The sequence below is a fragment of the Solea solea genome, chromosome 2 (genome assembly GCF_958295425.1).
Source record: "Solea solea chromosome 2, fSolSol10.1, whole genome shotgun sequence".
In the NCBI taxonomy this organism is placed as follows: domain Eukaryota; kingdom Metazoa; phylum Chordata; class Actinopteri; order Pleuronectiformes; family Soleidae; genus Solea; species Solea solea.
In genome coordinates, this window is record NC_081135.1 from 8,815,946 (window position 1) to 8,838,096 (window position 22,151).

Genomic DNA, 22,151 nt, shown 5'->3' on the forward strand with positions numbered 1-22,151 from the left:
TTTGCACCTGTGGATCAGAGGGAGTGCTCTCACTCTGAAAACATGGCTCAGACATGTTTGCAGTTTGCATTACCGTAAATATGCTGCGGTTTGTGTTCTAAGAAGCTAAGAAGCTAAGAAGGCGCACCATGTGGTTATTACGGTAATTTCACTCTTTGTCACCAGAGAGGAGCGTTTGTTGGCCTGTTTTTGGACATTTAAACAAAGACTCAAGCGAATGTTATTTTAAATATGTTTTCGAACTGTTCCACGTGTTCAAATTTAACATGTTTGTGTACAATTACAGTGTTTTTCTTCATTTTAAATTGTTAATACACAATTTTAACATGCAGAAAAATGTATATAACTGCCAGATATTGGTGGTTTTTGGTTTTTCAGAAACGTAAATAAGTTTTTGTGATGGTAGTAAGATATTTTCTTCATTTTAAATTGTTAATGCACTATTTTAACATGCAGTAACTTGTAAATAACTGCCAGATACTGCCAGGTGGTTTATTCTGGAAAAAATGGGCAAAAACACTTACTCAGGATCATTTTCTGGCCCTTTAATGGTTAAAATTAGCAAAAAAAATAAATAAAATTATAATATCTTTATGTATATAATATAATATAGAGCATGTTTGCGTTTTTGATTCACTGCTGCTTATATGAGTAAGTCAGAATGTCTTATTTTTGTGACTTCTACTTTTGAAATGATAACAAACAATTACCAAACAAGGTAATAGACGACCAAGAAGCTTCTCTGTCCCCTACACGCTAAAAAACACTGATTTTCTCAATTTCCTGTCCAAACACGGCAAGGTAATGTTTAACAGATAACAGAGGCTTGAACAGGTGTAGTTTCTGTCATAACCCCTGGATTATACTTCAGGCATTTTCATTACACTATTTTCTGTTTGGACATTTTGCAGTTCTTCACTTAAGCTGAATGATGACATCATGTGAAATAATGCAGTGGCTTTGGGGAGTAGCATGTAGAGAGTGGGGCTGGACATGATAGAAGTTCATAAAGGGAATAATAGATGAAGTTTCTCTGTGCAGTGGAGGGAGGAGGAGGAGGGAGGGGGGTATTTTTCAGGAAACATTTATAGATAATTGGAAAATGAAAAGGATATAAATGAGATTTCCAGTCTGTTTTCTTGATAAAGGCTTACTGTAAGTTCTAATTGTATAAAAGATGTTTGTAGAATGGAGCAACCTCTCCCTGTCACTCTTGCCCGCTTTGTCCTTTACTTTCTTTTCCTCTATTTTTCCACACTAATGCGAACTCTCCCCTCTCTCTTTGTATGCATGCAGTCTTGATCTCTTTACAGTGATATTAAAGCAGAACAGCGTCTCCTCTCTCTGCTCCCACTGACTGGGACTTTAAGTGTATTGTTGTCTAATAGAGAGACAGGGAGGGGGGGGAGTGCTGGGTGCAGTGTTTTCTGGAAATGGTCACACACACACATCAGTAATCACAGACACTTTGGTAACAGAGTGGCTTTAATGCATCATAATCCCCCTGCAACCACATTATGACTTCATCATAATCTGAAACACAGTTTGCACCAAATCCACGTTGGATTCTTCATATAGGGCAGCGTTGCAGTTTATGATATGATATAATTTAAACTGATCCAGTTGTATATATATATGTTCAGTTTCTTTTCACTTTGACTCATTAGATGCACACATTCACGAGAGAAAGATATTTAAAAAATAAAAGATATATGAGTCCTACAGAAATTGAGATTCAGTGTCACTGTGGTGGTTAAAAATAATAAAATATACGAAAAAAATGACATCACACACAAGCAGCATACAACATATGCCAATTTTAAAAAATTCGTAAATAAATAGTTTATTTTGTGTACTATAGAGTGTTATATGGGTTAACTGGTTAGGTGTTTTGAACATAAATGTATACATATACAGTATATATAGATGTAGATGTATGAAAGAGGAGATTCAAAATGGAGGACATGTGTTGTGTCATGCTTTCTGGACATAGACTTTGTGCGGGAGATGAACGCAGGCCCATGTTGCTGACTCTGCCTTTACGATGACTAATCTCTGGAGTTGGGATTATAGATCTGGTCTGGCGGAGGCTTCCTCTGATAGGTCTAATTATAGTGGGTCGCCACGGCGATATGATAGCCAGGAAGTATCGTCTCCCACTACCCTAGACCGTGCTGATCACATGGTCCGGTTTCACCTGAGGAAGGCATATTGATGAACAGGTTCTAATTACATTACACTCAGCACTGCTGGAATACAATGCAGAAGAATGTGCTGTTGAATTTCATCCAGAATTCACTTAATCTTTGGTAAACAGAGAACAAAATGCTGCTCTACACCTGCTTAAGTCTTAACTGAAAGTAATAAGTTTACCACTTTGATTGTTTGACAGCGTATGTTCACTCAAAATTGAAGTTTGTGTTGATTCAGTCACTCTCCCACACCAAAGTCCACAAAGAAAATCAGTGTTTTTAATCCGTACTGACACACGAGAGGAGGAATGAGAGAACGGATTTGGGAGTAAAAACAAATAGGAACATAAATGTAACATTAAAAATGAAAATGAAATGAAATGAAAATGCTCAGTGAGGAGAAGAGAGGAGCAGAGAAGGAGATGAACTCTCATGTTGTCACTGGACTCCAGTTTGGACTTTAATTACAGCAGCGAAATGACACATGATCCACTGAGATCAGGTCACATGGGGGGGGGGGGGGGGGGTGACAAAAGAAGGAGGAGAACTGAGATGAAGGGAGGAAAAATGAGAGGGAAGTGGAGGAAGAGGAGGACTGAGACAAATTTAAGAAAAGAAAAAAAAGGAGAGAGAGAGAGAATTTAAAGAAATCACTTTGAAAGTAAAAGGAAGGTAAACATGTGGGAGTGAACATGAACTGAGAGGAAATAATATGAGTGGAGAAAGAGGAGAAGGGAGGGGATAAAAAAAAAGAGCAGTGAAATGGTGGTGGACGTTAAAGGAGGAAGAGCTTGAAACTGATTCCAAAATCAAAAAATCCAATTAGGCATGAACCTAACACTGCAGATGAAAAATGTTATAGAGTTCATATTGTGTCACTCATTACCAGCACTGAAATTTACCACTACCAGGTATTCAGAAATGACTGTTCCTTTCTTAAATTAACAATGTTTTTAACATAATTAATAATAATAAGACAGAAAAGATGTTAGAGAAAAAGGAAAGAAGACAAATATGTGTTTGTTAGCTGTGAGAAGTCAATTTTAAAATATACATTCACTTCCATACAAAAAATAAAAAAGTAGGAATTTAATATTTATTTCTTTTTTTTACCAGTAGGTGGCGATAGTGATCGTGATTGGGCGCAAAATCCACCAGTAGAAGAAGAAGCAGGAGGACCGTTTTGGTTCAACAAAAACGAACAAAGGTGAGAGTTTTGTTCGCTAACTGCTGCGTGAACACACTCTTTGACACAAACTGGAGCAGAAGTGCGTCACAGAACATCATTTATTCACTGTCACTCATTCATGAACTGAACTAAGCAAACGCGGTGTTGATATTTCACTCTGTTTCAGGTGGAGCTAAATAGCCGCCACGGCACCTGCCACCTGCCAGAAGACAAACACAGCCATGGTATAAATTATTTATTGAATATTGATTGAAAATTGAATTCAAATCAACTAGTTAAAGGTTGTAGATACAAAAATGTGAAAGTCCTGTTCAGCACTATCCAACTATCAAGAGCTCCCCCTAATGCCTCTGTAGACTACTCACTGCACCAATGTCCATTGAGAAAATCTACATTTTAAGCTCGTGGAGAAACAGGATCTGTTGGTTCACTGCTGCCTTGTTTGTTAAGCTTGTGTCACTGAGGTAAATCTGGAAAAAAAAAGTCTTTTAAAATGCCAAAGTGATAAATAAACACATTTAACTTACTCATGGAGGAAGCAGTGGATCAACATCTGTGTGCACCATGATGTAAAATTGCTGATTTTCTCTATGGACTTTGGTATGGGAGAGTGAGTCGTTTATTATGCAACACTAATTTCAGCTTCCAGTTGAAAAAGACTGCCAAAAAAAGTGGTCAAGATATTTTTTATTTATATTAGGGTTAGATTTAGAGGCATTTTTGGTTAGAAGACGCTATACATAACACACTGTATGATTTTAATCCCTCTGCTTTGGCATAACCCCTGGAAGGGGTAAGCTGAGGATGTAGTGGGCAGGGTAAGTGTTGGGGTCAGGTGATAAGAGAACAAGTTTAAGTGTGGAGATTAAATGAATTGAGCCACAATGAATGGTGAATGGATGGAATCCACCACAGTGGTTAATATTGTTCTCTGTCTGTCGCAGGTTTTGCCTGGTTTGAGTGACAGGTTCCCATCACCTGCTGACAGGTCACATTGTGTGCTGTATAAATGGAGCAAGGTAAGTGAAGATAAAATCAAATCACACAGATAACAGATACATTACATACATGCGTCTTATTAAAATACACAAGAGACATAATTAATATATGCATAACATCATTAATATAAAATATACTGTACTTTACTCCCTTGCAAGAACATTTTCACTTTCTTTTCCTAAATTTTTCTTTTAATGTTTTAAATAGAAAAGAGGTAGTACATTATGTCCGTGCATGTGCGTGTGTGTGTGCGCGCGTGTGTGATTGATGCTCCAGCAGAGTGCAGTGGTTAGCATTAAAGTGCAGCCTCTCAGGTTCCGTTGGTGTCAATATCAGCAGCATCACAGGTGACGATCTGCGAACTGTCCCGCAGCATCACTCTCAACACACAACTGCTCTCTGGGTTGTTTTTTCTTGTCTTTGTTCCTCACCTTCTCTTCTCCTCTGCCGTATCCTTTATCCACATTTTGGGTTTATTCCTTTTTCTTTTAAATCTACATATCTGTCATGGTTAGTTTTGCTGCCTGTTTGAAGCAGGACCTTTCTTTTCTTATCCTTGTTTAATTTGAGACTATTTATGTATGTTCATTTTGTGCTAACAAAACCTTTGGACATTAATTGACAACAATTTCACTGTATCGGATAAAGCAGTACAAGATGGATGGATGGTTTTATTGGACATTTGCATGATGCTACCACAAAGACAGAGATGTTTTTAACTTTCCTGTTGTCTCTGTGGGGTTCAGGGAGCCACATGACCACACTGTTTTCAAAGTCACATGCACATTGAAATTTTGGGATCTGCTTAGATTTAAAAGAGCAGGAAGTATGTATAAAGCAAGAAATAATTGACTTCTGGGCAAATGTTGTATGACGGTGAGGGAGGTTATAATTAACCCTTAGAACACAGAGCATTTTGGCAACTATTTTCCATTAGTATGTTAAAACATACAATATATACAGAGGCTATAAGAATGTGCGCTATAGAGTGTTTTATATCCTTTTTTTCAGCACAACCTAATCCATCTGATGAAAAATACAACTATATAAACACACCTGAGCAAAAAGTACTCAAAAGGTTTCAAACTGGATTGAATTTGTAAAATTTGGAAATACATCACAGTTCAAAGTTCACTTTATGAACAAAAAGACAAGAAAAACGGTTTATTTTGTGACTTCTGCAAAATGATTGATACTTTATATTGCTACTAAAAATGTGATATAAAATGAATCATAACAAGACAACAACGCATAAGAAGACGCTTTTTAAAGCCTGAATATGTGACCTATGAACACACAGCACCAGGATGTCCACATAAGGAGTTGTGTATTTTTCCCACTGCAATTTACCATGGGTGCACCTGCGGCACAGACCCATGCCATGTGAGACTTTGATTGTTTTGGATGTGATGGAATCTTCTCCCCCACTGCCCCGAAAAGAATCCTGCAGGAATCTGACCCTGAATAACCCCCCCCCCCCCCCCCCAAAAAAGTGTCAGTGCATGTCTACAAGGTGAACAAGGTGTGGCGGAGGCTCCTCATTCTGTTTTATGTAAACATAAATGCTGCTATTGAGGCAACAGTACAGCAACATGTTATTTGCTGTAATCTGGTGTTTGACTACGGCTCGCCAGATCTGTTTACTGTAGAGAACAAATGGCTTCCAGTCTGATGGAGTTTGAGTAGAATCACTTTTTAAGTCTAATGTACATAATGTGTGAATTTCCTCAGTTTGACTGTCCGTGTGTGTGTGTATGTGTGTATGTGTGTTTGTGTGTAAGTGCCTTTGAAGCAACTTAGTGAGCCTCTAGCTGCTGATGGAAAACCTCTCAAGTGTCAAAATGACCGCATCACCTCTCGCTGCCCACACACACACACGCACACTCTCTTTCTCGCATTCTCTCCCAAACACACACACACGCGCGCACATTTTCCCCCACAAAGCCACAGTGCATCTTGGGAACCATTAAGGAAACCGGAGACCACCGCAGTGGGCAAAGGACACAAACAGAGGGAGAGAGGAGGAGGGTGAGAGAGATAGAGATGGATGATAGAGAGGGAGAGTGAAAGAGAGGCCGAGTCCACAAGCCTCATCATTTCAGTGTAATGCGTCATTATGACTGCGATGCACTTTTCCAAGGCTGATAGTGTCCTTCAATTAAATCAAGTCGACTTTTCTTACAGTTAGTTTTGATATTTAACATCGTGATTTAGGATTAAAACTTTGTCCTAATGTTGACACCGACTCAAGTCATGATGATTTATCAGTTCAGTCTCCAGGACGTTCTGTAAACCACATGTGTGCATTTTAATGTGATCATGTTTTAATCACTTGTGTTTCAAAAGGGAAATAAGGGTCATGATAATACTTTTTTCTGGGTATAAACATCCTTCATTTTCCAGTGGATGTTTTTGCCTCAATTACTTTATTTAAGTTGAAGTTATATTCAGACAAAATGTCTAGCATATGAAACTAAAATTGCCCACTTGCTTCCTATTAAAAGTTATTTACAATCTCAATATCCAGCCAGTGTCTAAATAAGACATTAATAAATACCAGGGATGTACAGATCTATCCATAGCGATATTATTCCGATTTCTATAAGGCTGTTAACAACAGATTTGTGCCGAGTCATTTCAAAGACATAATTCTCGGTGTAACAAATATTGGTCTCCCAAAAATGCAATATTTATAGGATTTTTGGATTGTATCGGATTTTATATTTTTATCTGTCCGATATCCGATCCAGTGATTTTGACCAGAATCGGACCGATACCGATTCTCATCCCTAGTAAATACATTATTTAACCTCAGTAAATACATAAATCTACCCCATAAACTGAAACACACATACTCATAGTTCATAGTTGTACCAACACAATGTTGTTGTTTTTGTTGAACAAACAAAATGGCAGCAAGAAAGAGCATAATATGAATCTAAACTGTTTTTTTTTTCCTGAGGCCTTCCTTTGTCAAACAGTTGAGTGGTTTAACTCTGCTGCGACTTTTCCCAACACTCCTGAAATCTCCCAGCATGCAATGCATCCCCTCACACTCTGTCAGACTAAACCTTGTTTTATGAAAACTGTACTGATTCAGCACATTTGCAATGCAGACGTCCTCAGAGTTAAGTGTGTGTGTGCACAGCTCGATATGTTTTCTCAAACTAATTAAAAGCGAGTTGGCGGCGCTGGCGTCGATGGATGTGTTTTTAATGATGTGTGCGACGTTGAATATGCAAAATGCCACCGGAGCACCGATTTCATAGCGACAACTTGATTACCTCATTGATTTTTATCTAACGTGGCATCAGATATGAATAAATATTCCCACATTAGTATGTGAGGGAGACAATGCGTGATGTATAGTGGAAATCAGAGAGATGCTAAGGTGTGTGCAATGACCCATTTACTTATGGCAAAGTGATATGTATGAATTTTACTAATTTTTTTCCCATCCTTCTTCGAAGTTTTGGTCTTGGAGACTTAACATGAAGGTCAATGTAAGTTTTACTTAAATATTTCGAGTCATGAGTTGTGATCGTAACCATCGTAGAAAGAAATCGCCCATGAAGTCTGCATGTGTTGGTGAGCTATAGAAGCTCAGCACTGTTTGTGCAAGACACGGGACGTTAACCCTTTAACACCTAAGCCTCAAAATGTCCGTCTGGACTTTTTTCTTTGCTTATTTTAACCATAAAGGGGTCAGAAAATGTGCTTTTGCCCATTTTTCCAGAAAAACTTTCAATACCTGGCAGTTATTTACAACTTAATACACTATTTTAACATGCGGTAACAATTTTGAAATTAAGAGAAACAAAACGTTTTATTTAAAAAAACAAAAAAAAAAACTGTAGTTGTACACGAGCTCCAGATTTTGCAGTATAAAACATATTTAGCATTTGTTTTTGTCTCTATGTCCAAAGACAGGCCAGAATATTTAACCATGTGTCGTCTGCGATACAGTCGGCGTGAAAGAGTTAATATGACCTGAGTTCATAGCAAAACTATTGAAAAATCTATGCTGCTTATGTCACTGTGTCACTGTGAGACAGGATTTTTTTTGACTGGAAACTGATTCTCCTGCACCAAAGTCCATAAAAAAATCAATGTTTTTAGCTTTCATGGACACAGGAGCTGCTTGTCTACTGCTACCTCGTTTGGCAAGTTTGTGTCACTGAGGTGAATTTGAGCAAAGGATTATAAACGTTACAAGTAACAAAATGACACAGCTAATCCACTGCTACACAGGTAGCAGTGGATCGACAAGTCCTGTGTCATGTGTTGTGAAATCGCTGAATTTCTCCGCTCACTGTCTCCGTGGGACAGTGAGCGGTTCATAAAGTGACCCAAACACACAGTTTGGAGTCAGAAACGTGTGTCCAGTGGTGAGATAAAGCAGGAAACATGCTCTTAAGATATTATACACTCAAGATATTGCTGTTTTTATTGGATGAGGCTCTGGTCGAGTGGCTAGCATCAGTTTTTTCTCTCGTGTTCCGGCTGACACCCTCTGTGTCTCCGGCTTGTTGAAAGTGTTTGGACTTGTGTCGAAAGACTTACAGTAATTTTGACCACTGACCACTTTACTTACAGTAATGCCAAGTCACTGCATCAAGTGGAGACCTAATGTGATTCTGTTAATTACATGAAAAACACAAAGTATGGGTTTGGTGTATTATGAAGTATTAGACACTGATGCAGCTTTGGTTCCTCATTCACAGTCCACTCTGGACGGGGTGTGGAAAGGAAGTGAGTGTGTGTATGTGTGTGTGTTATGGTTAATCTTGTGGTTGTGGTCTGCTTCACTTCTGTGTGAAACTTCCAACTTCTGCAAACTGATAGATAAAGTGCGTCATTGTGAGGATGAAGCGTGTGTTTGTGTGTGTTTTGTGTACACGCGTGTCGAGGATAGTTGAATGGGAAAAAGGATAGGCGTGCTATGAAAATGACTGAATAGAAAGTTTTGTGTGATCATGTCATCAAATTTAGTTTATAGTCACAAATAATGAACAAAAAAAAATCTAATTTCTGGAAAAAAAGGATTAGTAGAGACAAAATTATAGACAGTGTTTTCTACAGAGTACACACTGTCTATTGATGTATCTGTCTATATCATTAACCCTTTAAGACTCTCAAATGCAAGCCTCAAAATGCACGTCTGGACTTTTTTGCTTATTTTAACCATAAAAGGACCAGAAAATGTCCTGTGTTTCCAGAATAACTTTCAATATCTGGCAGTTATTTACAGTTTACTGCATGTTAAAATAGTGTATTAACAATTTCAAATGATTTTTCTTTAGAAAAACACGGTAGTTGTATACGTACACCAGACTTTGTGTGTTAAATTTGAAATTCTCCTTTCTCGTGACAAAGACGCTGATTCGCCGGCTTCCTGCAACAGCGCAAGTGAAATTGCCATAATAACCATACATTGGCTTTGACGTGCAACTTCTCAGCTTTCAGAAACTGTTTCCGATGGCACAAACCGCCGCATAATTGCAGTAATTCCAAGTGCACTTGCGCAAACGTGATGTCTGCGATGCGCTTGGTGTTAAAGGGTTAAAGGGACGGTTCAGGCTGTGTGTTCTCCCTGCGATGAGAACCAGCATGGACGCTCACTCTCACAAAGAAAGACAGATTTTAGCCACTCAACGTTATAAAACCTTGACTATAAACTCTCTAAAACCCGCATTTTCTCATTTGGTGTTTGTAGGTTTTAGCATTTATAACTTTTTTTTTGATTTGGGCTGATCCAGCATTCTTTTTTTTCATTCCAGCAAGTCTTTTATTGGCAGCAGCTTAGATCTCCTGACACACACACACACGCACACGCACACACACACACACACACACAAATAATAAAACCAAGACAATGAAAAAGAATTTGTCAGAAAAACAGCAGCGACCAACAATCCCACATCAGAACAGGATGGGGCAAAAGATCTTCGTAACAAACTCTGACTGAAGACATCGGCACCTTGAGTCTGCAATTATTTGTCGACATACTTTATATTTATTATATTTACTATAAAATGACAAATTAAAATAAACTAAACTATTGTTTTGAGACATTAATCTTTATAAATCACACTAATAGCAAACCCCTAACACCGAAAACAAAAGTAAGGCGAGTTTTGTACATTCGTGTTGTCCAGCAGAGGGCAGTAAAGACCTGACAATACTAATTATAAAGTACTTTAATAGACTTTTATGAGTTTGTGGGGGCTTTTTTTTTCTTTAACTTTATTTTAATAAGAACACAACGTAAAAACCCATATGAAAAAGGAATGACACTCGCAATCACAACTTAGAATAAATATGCTGCAAATATAAACACCTGATCAATATTTTTAATCTACTTGAATAAATACATTTATTTCATTTTCATTTGGAGTTCAGTGTTACTATAATTTATTTGTTTATTTTTACATGTGTTCTTGATTAGGCTGTCTACTATGATATTTGCATTTATGATACATGGGAAGAAAATGTGGTCTGTGGTCAGTGTATATCATTTTTGTGTGTGACTATTTTACATGAAAAATGTTTTTAATACGACAGCACAGTTAAAATCAACAGTTACTGTCGCAAGTGTCAGCTGCTCCACTCCCCTCTCGCTCTCTGTCCTCTGCCTGGTAATTCAATGCTGAAATATGTATCTAAGGATATTTAATAAATTATGTATCTGTTATTTACTAATGGCCGTATCGACTGCAGAGTCAGTCCAGAGAGAAGGGAACAGGGCAAACTGGAGAAAGAGATGATGGAGGGACAGAGAGAGAAAAGAGAGAGGGAGAGAAGCCTTGAAAGGGTTTCAGTCGTCCCTCAGGGAGGACAGAGTGATGCCATCAGTCTCTCTTTCTCTCTCTCCCTCTCTTTCCTCTTTTATGTGGATTCTGCTTTTTTTTGTCACATTTGAAGACAGATTGTGATGCATTCAGGAGCGCCACTGTCAGTCACAGTTAGTGAACTGAGAGTGGGTTTTTTACCTGAGGATTTTAGAAATGTAAATGGAAAAGAGCAGCGGCATTTTGGTTCTGTTGTTTGTTCCTGCAGTCAGAATATCTGCCACACACCTGTTCACTGTTAGAATCACGGCTCTGATGACTCAAAAGCACCGGAGGACATGAAGGACATTTGTCTCTGGATGTCAAACTTCTCAAAGTTAAACAAAAAAAGTTTAAATTTTAAATCAAATGAAATTTCGGGTTTTTATTCTACACTTTGATCTTATTTAATATTATTTCTGTCATCTTGGGTTTTTTTAAACATAGAATTGTCCCCAAATATTGTCCACCCTATTACAGTCTAAACACGAAAACGAATACAATAAATAAAATATTTACCTTTTAATAAAAAAGTGTTTTGATTGGTGCAATCTAAGGTTTTCTTCTTCTTCTTGATATTGGTCTCCTACTGGTGATAATAAGCACTATCATTTCAGATCTCAGCATCAGAGCTTGATGTTATCATTTTTTCTTTTCACAATTTTTGCCGACAGCTGTAGCTGGAGTCAGCGTGTCCCTTGTGTGTGTGTGTGTGTGTGTGTGTGTGTGTGTTTCTTATCTGAGTTCAAAGCCTTGTGGCACCGAACCTGGGATCAATGGGCCTAGACCAACAGACGCAGAGTTTGTGCAAGTGTGTGTGTGTGTGTCTGCACATCTCTGTCTTTAAATGTGAATATGAGTGTATTGTGTATGACTGTATTGGAGCCAGTATGCGGCCAGATTATATTGCATATCGGAGCGGTTGTAGCGACCTCAACCAATATACATCTTTGTGCATGACAAGACTTAGATCCCTCTCCCTCCCTCTCTCTCTATTTCTCTCTCTCTGTATGTGTGTGTGTGTGTGTGTGTTGGTCAATATATTTGATTGTTCCAGTAGCTGTATTAGTAGAAAAACAACAGAAAGGAATTTATTTGAAGGGTAGCAGACAAGGAGACGTGCTGTCTGTGGTCCACACACACACACAGACAGATACACACACACACACACACTCACTGTTTGTTACTTAACAATTAGGCTAGTAGCAGCTCATATATTATCAAAAGCAGATGTTCACATTACTGATGTTCCAGTAATCTGTTAAGTCTTTGCCAGGACTTCACATATTTGCTTCAGGAAATGCAAATCAGCTTCAGGATCTTACCTCCCCGGATCCTGCTGGGACTCAGTCTCAGACCCTAAACCACACACACTGACCCCCACTGATTAAACAAGGCCCCAAAGACCTAATTGCTGACCGAGGCTATATTAAGGAAGACGTGTTAAAATAGCTGTGATTTGAGGTTGAATACATCCTCTGGCAGTTAAAAATACCTCTGGTCTCAAGGTGCTCGTTCGAGAAATGCATCGAAAGCAGCCACAAAACAGAGACCTGAAGACACATTCACCAATCAATCATCAAAATGTATTTTTTATTCAGAAGCTGGCTTAAAATATTGTAGTTTACACACACACACACACACCCTTAAAAATAATAAATAATAAAGGGATGTCCAGCATGTCATTAATGAGAAAGAAAGAGAGTGATGACTCACATACAGAAGGGGAACGTTTCTGACTTTCTCTGTTGCCGCGCTTTAATGCACAGCTTTACATACTGTGAATGTGAGACAGCTGTTGTGGTCCAGTAGCTCAGTAGGGGGCAGTACTGAGCGTTGGCGTTTTGTGTTCATGTGGTACTAGAGACACAGGTCTGGCACAGTTTTGGCTCTGTGGGCATGTTTTGCATTAAAACGCACACACACGTGCACGCACACACACACCTCTGCTGAAAAGAGGAAGTGTACTTTTATTACCACATTGTTTATGTGTGTTTGAGTTACATTTAAATTGTGGCGAGCCGCTCACCACAGACCTTGGCAGTCTGACTGTGGCCTCGAAACCCTTTTCACCACTGTGGTCTCTTGCTGTCTCTCTCTCTCTGTGTGTGTGTGTGTGTGTGTGTGTGTGTGTGTGTGTGTAGCACCCAGTGTTCTGTCTTTGGATGTTCACATGTGTAATGTGGCTGGAATGACAGACAGTCTGAGAGGTGACTCAGTGAAAACATCAGATTCTGATCGTTTTCATGTAAACACATTTAAAGACTCGCAATGAAAATACAAAAAACAAAGACGACACTACTAAGAATAATAATAATAATCATATTATTAATACACTTTTTCTTCTCTGTAGCGTTCATACAGCAGGGTGCAGAGGTGCTTCACAACTAAACAAGTGCACACATCAACAATGAAAACACTGATATAACATTTGTGTTATACATGCCTGACACATACAAACACACTTATGTATACATACATGCCTACAGGAAGAAAGTAATACTGTACATGTATACATACCTTTGTGCACACACACACGCGCACATACAGTATATATAATGGATGGGACGATATGACTTTTTTTCCATTCCCAATACCATTTATGAACTATGAAGCCATGAGTCATTTCAAAGACATTATTCTCTAACTGTGTAACAAATGTTGTTCTCCCGAAGAGAAGAAATAAACAGCCCAAAGATGACTTTTTTATTTACATTCTCTCAGTTTGTGCATATAGTGAAGCACAAAGGAGGTATATTGGATTTTTGGATTGTATTGATTTTACAATTTTATCCGTCCAATATCAAACCCGATTCCCATCCCTCATATATATATATATATATATATATATATATATATATATATATATATATATATATATACACACACGTGCACATGCACTCATATACATACAGAAACATAAAGAAAGAAAGACAAACAGAAGCATATACATGTACATTTGTACACATTGACATGTACACCCACATACAAACTTTAACAACTTTAATTTAAAGACGGTGTAAAAATTGTCTGTTCATGTAGGTTTTCAGTAGATTTAGTGGTGCAGCTTTTCTGATGTATGATTCCATCATCAATAATAATAATAATTGTGAGTAAAATATGTTAATATTTCATTGATTTTATATATTGTGAGTATTGCAAACGTTTTCCTTTATTTAGTTTGATAAAGAAATCCTGCAAATTTGTTGAAGCGCCCATTTAATATCAATCAAGCCTCTTCTGATGACCTTTCCCTTCTGTTAAAGGTGTGTTTAAATGTCTAAACAAGGGCCGTCTGACTATATGATATCACAGCCACCTGCTGCTTATATTAGCTCCTCTTACCTGTAATTACACAGAGTGTGTGTGTGCGTGTGCAGGTGATATAATTATGGTGTTCAGGGGAGTGTGGCGATCTTTTGTCAGGTAACAGCCTGCTATTAACGCGTGGATAATCAGCATGCTGCACGTGTGTGTTTAGTGTGTGTGTGTGTGTGTGTGTGTGTGTGTGTGTTGCTTGACAATTAGCTTAATATAGAGAGACATGAGGATACTGGGAGAGAGAGTGGACAGATGCAGTAGGTGTTTTCCACGCCAAACATGCTGCAAACCAAAGCGTAACGCTCACCGCTGCTATTGTTTAACTGACTCTGTGTGTGTGTGTGTGTGTGTGTGTGTGTGTGTGTGTGTGCGTGTGTGTGTGCGCACTTGTCTTATTAAGCTGTATTTCCTGGTCTTCACAAGGAAAATTCGATGTTAGGCTGTATGTGCACGCAGTAGTGAGGACCTTCATAGACATAATAGCCCCTTACTCTAACGTTAACCATCACAACTAATGTCTAACCCTTAACCCAACCTTACCCCAACCAAGTCTTAAAGGGCCATTTCACCCAGTAAACTTAAAATGCTGCTGTGTTTGTTTAATTGAAATTCATTTGATTAAATTTGACCTGGTTTTTATAAATGTATTTTTCCCCCCCCCAGATCTTTTACTCATAAAAATTGTTATAATTGACAAAAACACCGTGAAGAACAGGCTTTTATTTTCTTTGAAGGCAGTAATTTTATTTATTTTTTTCAATCCCAAATTCTTCCGTTGTTGTGGAAATGCGACATGTATCTCAGATGATTAAATAACACATTTATCTCATGGAAATTAGTAAAAAAAAAAACCAGCCCTTTAAAAACATAAGGACCAGCCAAAATGTCCTCACTTAACCCTGTATATAATTTTACACGTGTAGTGTGTGTCACTGATTTACTGCAATTCACAGTTCACACTGTGTTTGTGTCTGCTGTGCTTTACATAGAATTAGCATTAAAGAATTGCAATGAATGATATACCTTTCCTCTGTACTCAATTAAATGCCAGTGATAGAAGCCTCTCCACACTAAATTTACTGCTCATTCCCATATTTTTAAACCTCACCACCGTTCCCATTGCCAGTGGTTGTTCTGCCATGTGAATTGTAACACCACAGATGTGCTGGAAACAAAACTGATCGGAGGAAGAAAAATACTCTTTATTACTTTTGTATTTTCTCAACAACATGGGGTTAAGTATCTTGAAAAAACTGCTATGGTAACACGCAGAATATACATGCTCTTCGGGGGCGTTGCACCAAAAATTGCTTGAGAAAATGTTGAAAATGATAAAAACCCCACATGCTTTGTGAGTCATTTGACCCGGGAGTGAATGCAGTACAATCGCAGTGTTAGAACAAGCTGTTTATCCTGTGAAGAAAGTGTTTCTTGACTACTGGGAATGGGGTGTAAAAGTAATGTTGGATTATGTGAATCGATTCATGGAAATGGGATGCTTTTACTTTGAAACTGTAGCAGGGCTCATTGTGTTTTTGACATTTACAAAACATTTTTGTGACATACACAACTTTTTTACACGTGTGTATGTATATATATATATATATATATATATATATATATATATATATTTACTGTATATATATAGTTTTTTTACAGTAATTTTTCCTTATTTATTTATTTATTTATTTTTTTTACCTCTCCATGAATGTGTGAGTGTGTGTCGTTAAGCTATTAGTGATATTTTATCACTCAGGTCAAATAATTAGCTCGTAATACTGTTTGCTCATTTAAGATGTCAAGTCGTAATGTGGTTTAAGCGATTACACACACACACACACACACCAGGAGTGCAGTCCAGCTCTATACCGTAAACCAGGTCGTTACGTCGTAACACTTAGACACACACACACACACACACACATATATGTTTGCAAGTGTGCCATCGAATCTGCACAGCCTTTAAATTTAGCAATCATGTCATAAATGTCAAACGCATAACGTGCTGTAATCCTCAGTGAGTCGTCAGCAGCGTTAGGCCTCGTTACTGGAGGAGGGCCACGTGTACCGCAGTAATAAAGTTCCCCCTCTCCCTGAGCCATATATCCATCATGCTGCTGGTTCCTCGGGGGGCTGTTGATCAGCCAGAGGATGTCAAGAGGAAATGTGTTGTTTTGTGCCCCCCAAACACAGGCGACTTTCTGTCTCTACTGCAGTTGAGCAAAACTCACAGCTCAGCTTTGCATCATTGGGACAATGAGTAGAGGTCGGATTGTAGTTTAAATTTCAATTCTTCTTTAAAATGCTTTGATGCTTTTTATTGTATTTTTATATTGTCTACTTAAAGAAATTTGTTTTGGCTATAAAATGGATCCTCGGTCATTGTCATTACATTATTCCATCACTATGTAATACTACTGCATTGGGCAAAGAATAGTTGCAGCAGTTCCGGCAGCTATAATAGATATTTTATTTATTCACCAGAGGTAAAGCACTTTAAAATATCTATATTTAATAAAATACATTTTTAAATTAAGATAGAAAAATATTCTAGGGAAGTAATCAGCCTGTATATATCATTAAAGTGCCATGTAGCATTACTATATGTGTTTAACATATTATTAATGTTATATTTACACTGTTCAGTAATGCACTTTTTAGACATAAACGTACAAGATTCTCTGCACTCACATTTGCTATCCTTGTATCAATTTTTGCATTATTTGAAACAAAATGAACAGTAAAACATTCCATCTCATGGTTGAACCACTTGTGAAGTTTATATCAGTTCAACATTAATGCGAAGTGAAGGCATAATATCTGTTCTGAGAACATCTAACCCTAGCATGACTCGTTAGAAATGTGCAAATAATCACGGCCGTCTAAAGTCTTGACGATCAGCGCCAGCATCTTCACTCCCGTAAATGTTTCTCATTAGAAGTGAGCTGCTCTTGATCTCAGCAGAGGCCGCGAGATGAAAGTGTGATGTCAGGCTCATGGCTCAGCGGTTTTAGAGTGACACTCAGGTCACACTCAGACACACAAACTGACTGTTTCTGGATTTGTGATAAAGGCTTGTACAGAGAGAGGGAACCAGGCCTGAGTCCGAGTCACTCTGCGGCATTTAAAACGAGGATGTTTGGAAAATGTTGAAATGTTTATACAAATTTTCTTAATTATCTTTTCCTTTTGTAATAAGCTTTAAATCATTAGTCATTTCAGAGAAATGTTGAGTCACATTTACTCTGTCACAATAATACTTTAGTCATGCTCCTTGGTTTGTATTCAAGTATTCAATAAACAAAGTTTGAAGCAGTCATGTTACCTCACTTAATATAATAATTAGAATAAATAACAACGGTCAACTTGATTGTAAAGGGACAGTTGAGGGTTTTTTCAGTGTCTTGAGACACAGACACTTTCACCTACAACACGGATGCCAGCATTGACACAAGGAAAAACCGATTACACCCTCTTAATTGTGATATGCTGAGAATGTTTTGACTGCTTTATCTCATCCTTAGACAGCTTTTTCCAACTGGAAACTTACTTACTGCTTACTTTCCTGCTCCAAAGGCCATGACACAGGAGCTGCTGGTCCACTGCTACCTCTTTTGGTAGGTTTGTGTCACTGAGGTAAATCTGAATGAAAGATTTAAAGTACATTTTCCTCTATGGAGTGAATGGTACACACAGTGGCACAAACTTTCCTTTTCGGCTGTTTAACAGCCAAAATGAAAGTTGCTGCAAATGTATTGTTAAACTCAAGTTTGCGTCGATTTTATAAGATGGGGGTTTGTTAAGTTCCTCAATTCCAAGAGTCTCAGGCCGGTTCTTGGTACAGGGGGTGCACAGTGCTGACTGTTTTCTTTTTGAATGTGTTTAGGTCGAACTTTGTTGACTCATTACTGTTTTAAACACGTTCCTTTTACTGCTTTCTTCTCCATCGTGCTCTTCCTGTTTCCTCAGGAAGATCGCGTTGTCCTTTACCCTCGACTTTATTTATTTCACTTTAAAAACAAGTTGTTTGGAACTTTAAGGATTTTCAACATTAAAAAAAGTTAGAACTCAGATGAAATAAAAACACCAAACAAACAAACAAAACGTTTTCCACACACGCACACACACACACACACACACACAAAAACACACTCCGACACACACACGGCCCTGAAAACCACATGGGACCAATTATCACATTTGCTGTGCTCTGTTTGCTAACTCCCAATCTCTACACTGACAAAGAGAGAGAGCGAGAGAGAGAGAGCACGAGAGAGAGAGAGACGTACAGTAAAATTTCAGACAGTCATTGCTTCATTAACCTCAAATAGCACAGAGCCTCTACATGTTTTTGTTTGTGTGTGTGTGTGCCCGTGTCTTTTGTTTAAGACCCTTGGACATTTTGACCGGTCCTTATAAGAGGTTTCAAACTTTAGCCTCTTTTTTTACACTCGCTGTCTTTACATCAGCTTGTTTTTATATGCATGTATGATTTCCACACAAAAAAACATGGAATTACTCGATAAAATCATCCCTAAAAGATGAATGCAAATACACTAAGTGCAATGGAAGCAGATTAAAGGCCCAGTGTTTAAGAATTCGTGACATCTAATGGTTGACACTGCAGATTGTAACACTCATCTGTCCCTTTCCCAAGGGTGTGAGGGAAGTACGGTGGCCTCCGCATACCAGAAATGTTGTTTGTCTTCAATTTTTTGTAGTGAGCTTCTGCTTTAAAACATGAAACTCTGGCACATTTGTCTGTTTGGGCTGCTGCAAACATATGGTGGCACAAGATGCCGGCTTCCTTAAAACAAGGGCCTTGCAACCATCCTAAATGTTACACACTGGACCTTTAAGCCAATAAAGGACAATTTGGTGAGTTTTACGTGGCTATAGTCTGTTTTTCTTTGTTGGCAGCCATGTTTTCAGTAAGCCCATGTCTCCTTATCTCAGACAGGAGTTACCTCATACGACCACACTTCAAAAACAAACTTGAACTATCATGTAAGTCTTAAACGAATGTACAATCTTTACATGCACTGAACTGGCAGACTGAACACAATCTGACAGACACAGTGCACGTCTGTAGAGTGGCAGCACCAGGTGTGTGTGACTCAGTGTGTGTCTGATGCAATGTATTCCAACATCCAACTCACATGTATGTGTTTGTGTGGAGACAAAGGATGAGTGTGTGTGTGTGTGTGTGTAGAGGAGGAGTAGGAGGTGTTTTACTGGAAGAATCCCCCTCCTGTGGCTGAATCATCAGAATGTAGGCAATGGAATCTCCTTCATATTTCCCTGTAAGACACTTCACACTTGTTCTTTAGGTGTCGAGACATGAAGTGCACACAGACACACTCACGTACACACACACACACACACATATTCCAGTTATGTTTTGTCCTGTCAATGCTATCAAAGAGGTCTTACCGGTCCTTCAAAGATGGTATTGTTCAGACGATGCCTCATCATTGACATCTGTTAGAATGACACACACATAGACCATTTAAATGGATGGGTAAATGATCGCTCACCCATGACTTCACCAGATCTCATTGGTGCAAAGGAATAAAAATCCAGTTTGGATAGAAGTTAGCCAAATGACTAACTCGCTCAAAATATTTTCCCCTCATGGATCTCAGGACTGGAGTTCATTTTAAGTGGATTTTAATTCACATATGACAAACACACGCAGAGAAGATCTGAGTCAGATGTGTTCACAACAGCAGGAGAATAAATGTAATCCAGAAATTGGACTACTCGAATTTGGCTAGAGGAGTTGCGGGAAAGTCCTTATTTTTGTGGACATTTGCGTTCTCACGTAAAGTCCCTCAAGACAATTTCTGGAAAATATCAGTGTAGGTCAGTGCAACCCCCTCTCAACTTAGGGCTCTCAAAAATTGCCTACTATGCCTATGCTTTTGCAATGCCCCTGGCTTCTTGAGCTGGATTAAAACATGAAGGGGTGATGATAAGAGCCCCCTGAGTCAAATGTGAGCTGAAGTTTTGTGTCAATGTGTGTCAAATCTGGTTCTAGAGAGAGTTACATGTGCATCTGTTGTTTTCACTTCATTAAAGTGCCAGATTGAAGTTTAAACTGTCAACATCTACCTAAATGAACAGAGGTTGTAGTAAGTGGACAGCTGCTGTATGTGTGTGTGTGTGTGTGTGTGTGTGTGTGTGTGTGTGTGTGAGGGGGTGACTAACATGATCTTGAAGAAGTTTCTCACATTGACTAAACAGCTGGCTGACTGGGACAACATCCATCCCTCTGCTTTGTCCCTGCACAGCCTCCTCCTCCTCCTCCTCTTTTCCCAGCATCCCTCCACTCATCCCCTGTCTTCTTTCTTCATTTGATAATATGGCAGCAAATAACAAATGAAGCTTAAACCTTTCACAATGTGTTAGAACATTACTTAAATATTTTAACGTGTCAACAATGATGTCATGAAGTTGCGTTTTAACTGAGAATGTAACATATGTCACAAAAATTAAACAGGCAACAACTTATTCTCATTCTTAGCAATCAGTAATTTCATTTAAAACTTACTGTATTTTGAACTTTCATTGATTCTCCATGACTACATTAAAGTTTGTAAACCTCTCCTGGACCAAACGCCATAGAGAAAATCAGCATTTTTAGCTCGTGGGGACACAGGAGCTGCTGGTCTGCTGCTGCCTTGTTTGAGAAATGTGTGTCACTTCGATAAAGCAGAACAAAGGATTTCAAAAACACAAAAGTCACAAAGTGATACAGTCGTACTTATTGAAGGAGGCAGCAGTCGATCGACAAATGATGTGCGCTGTGATGTAAAATTATCGATTTTCTTAATGGACTTTGGTGCAGAGAGTCATGATGATTTATAATAATGTTAAACAAGAAAAGAGGGGGAACTTTAATCAACCCTCTGTGTCTGTATTTGTTTGTGGAGTAAATAATCCATCTGTTTGATGTGTGGCTATTTTTTTTAAAGATGAATCTTAGCAGTTACATTTGGAAAATGGAGAATGAAAAAAACAGGGACTGAATAAGGAAGTATATAAGAGGTGTGTGCTTAAATATCTTCATGTCCCGTTTCTTTATCCTCCGCTTTTTCATCTTTTATTACATCCGTCCATCCCTCCTCCTCTTTTTCTCCTCCTCTTCTCCTCCCCCTCTTCCCTCCTCCTCATCTTTCCCTACACCCCACAGAGCTCCCACGACATCAAACCCCATCATGTCTAGACCCCGCTCACATGTGTGTGTGTGTGTGTGTGTGGGCACGTCACTGTGTGTGTTCTAACCAGCTGCTAAAATATAACAGTTGAAGTGGCCTTTGAATTTATCAACAAACAAAAAAAAAAAAAACCTCCTCCCGCCAAAAAACGTGGATTAAACGCTGGAGCCTGAATGAAATCCGGTGACAGGCTACTTCTAAACTAACGGACTGAACTGACCACATGTCCAGACTTTGAGTCATAGTTCTGGACCCAGTCATGTGCTTTGAGCATCAGTGCGACAGAGTCTGTTGGCTGCTCTGAGCTCCATAAAACTGCGAAGAGTATGATTCCTGAGCAGCTGTGCCCACACTGATCTGGAAGCTTCCCAGCCGACACACGTGACCTCTGCTGAACGGC

At 38.6% G+C, this 22,151-nt stretch overlaps 1 protein-coding gene across 3 annotated transcripts in view; it reads left to right on the forward strand.

The window, feature by feature from the left end:
* The first annotated feature begins 3,349 nt into the window (after window positions 1-3,349).
* The window catches only part of runx1 (RUNX family transcription factor 1), a 55,676-nt gene continuing 36,874 nt past the window's right edge, over window positions 3,350-22,151 (forward strand). Inside the window, exons 1-3 of one of the 3 annotated variants that reach the window (XM_058623268.1) lie at window positions 3,350-3,399; window positions 3,548-3,605; window positions 4,326-4,400. The gene's annotated coding sequence lies outside the window, so the exon portion shown is untranslated. The remainder of the gene's footprint in view (window positions 3,400-3,547; window positions 3,606-4,325; window positions 4,401-22,151) is intronic. The other 2 variants (XM_058623273.1, XM_058623271.1) reach the window with 2 other exon arrangements.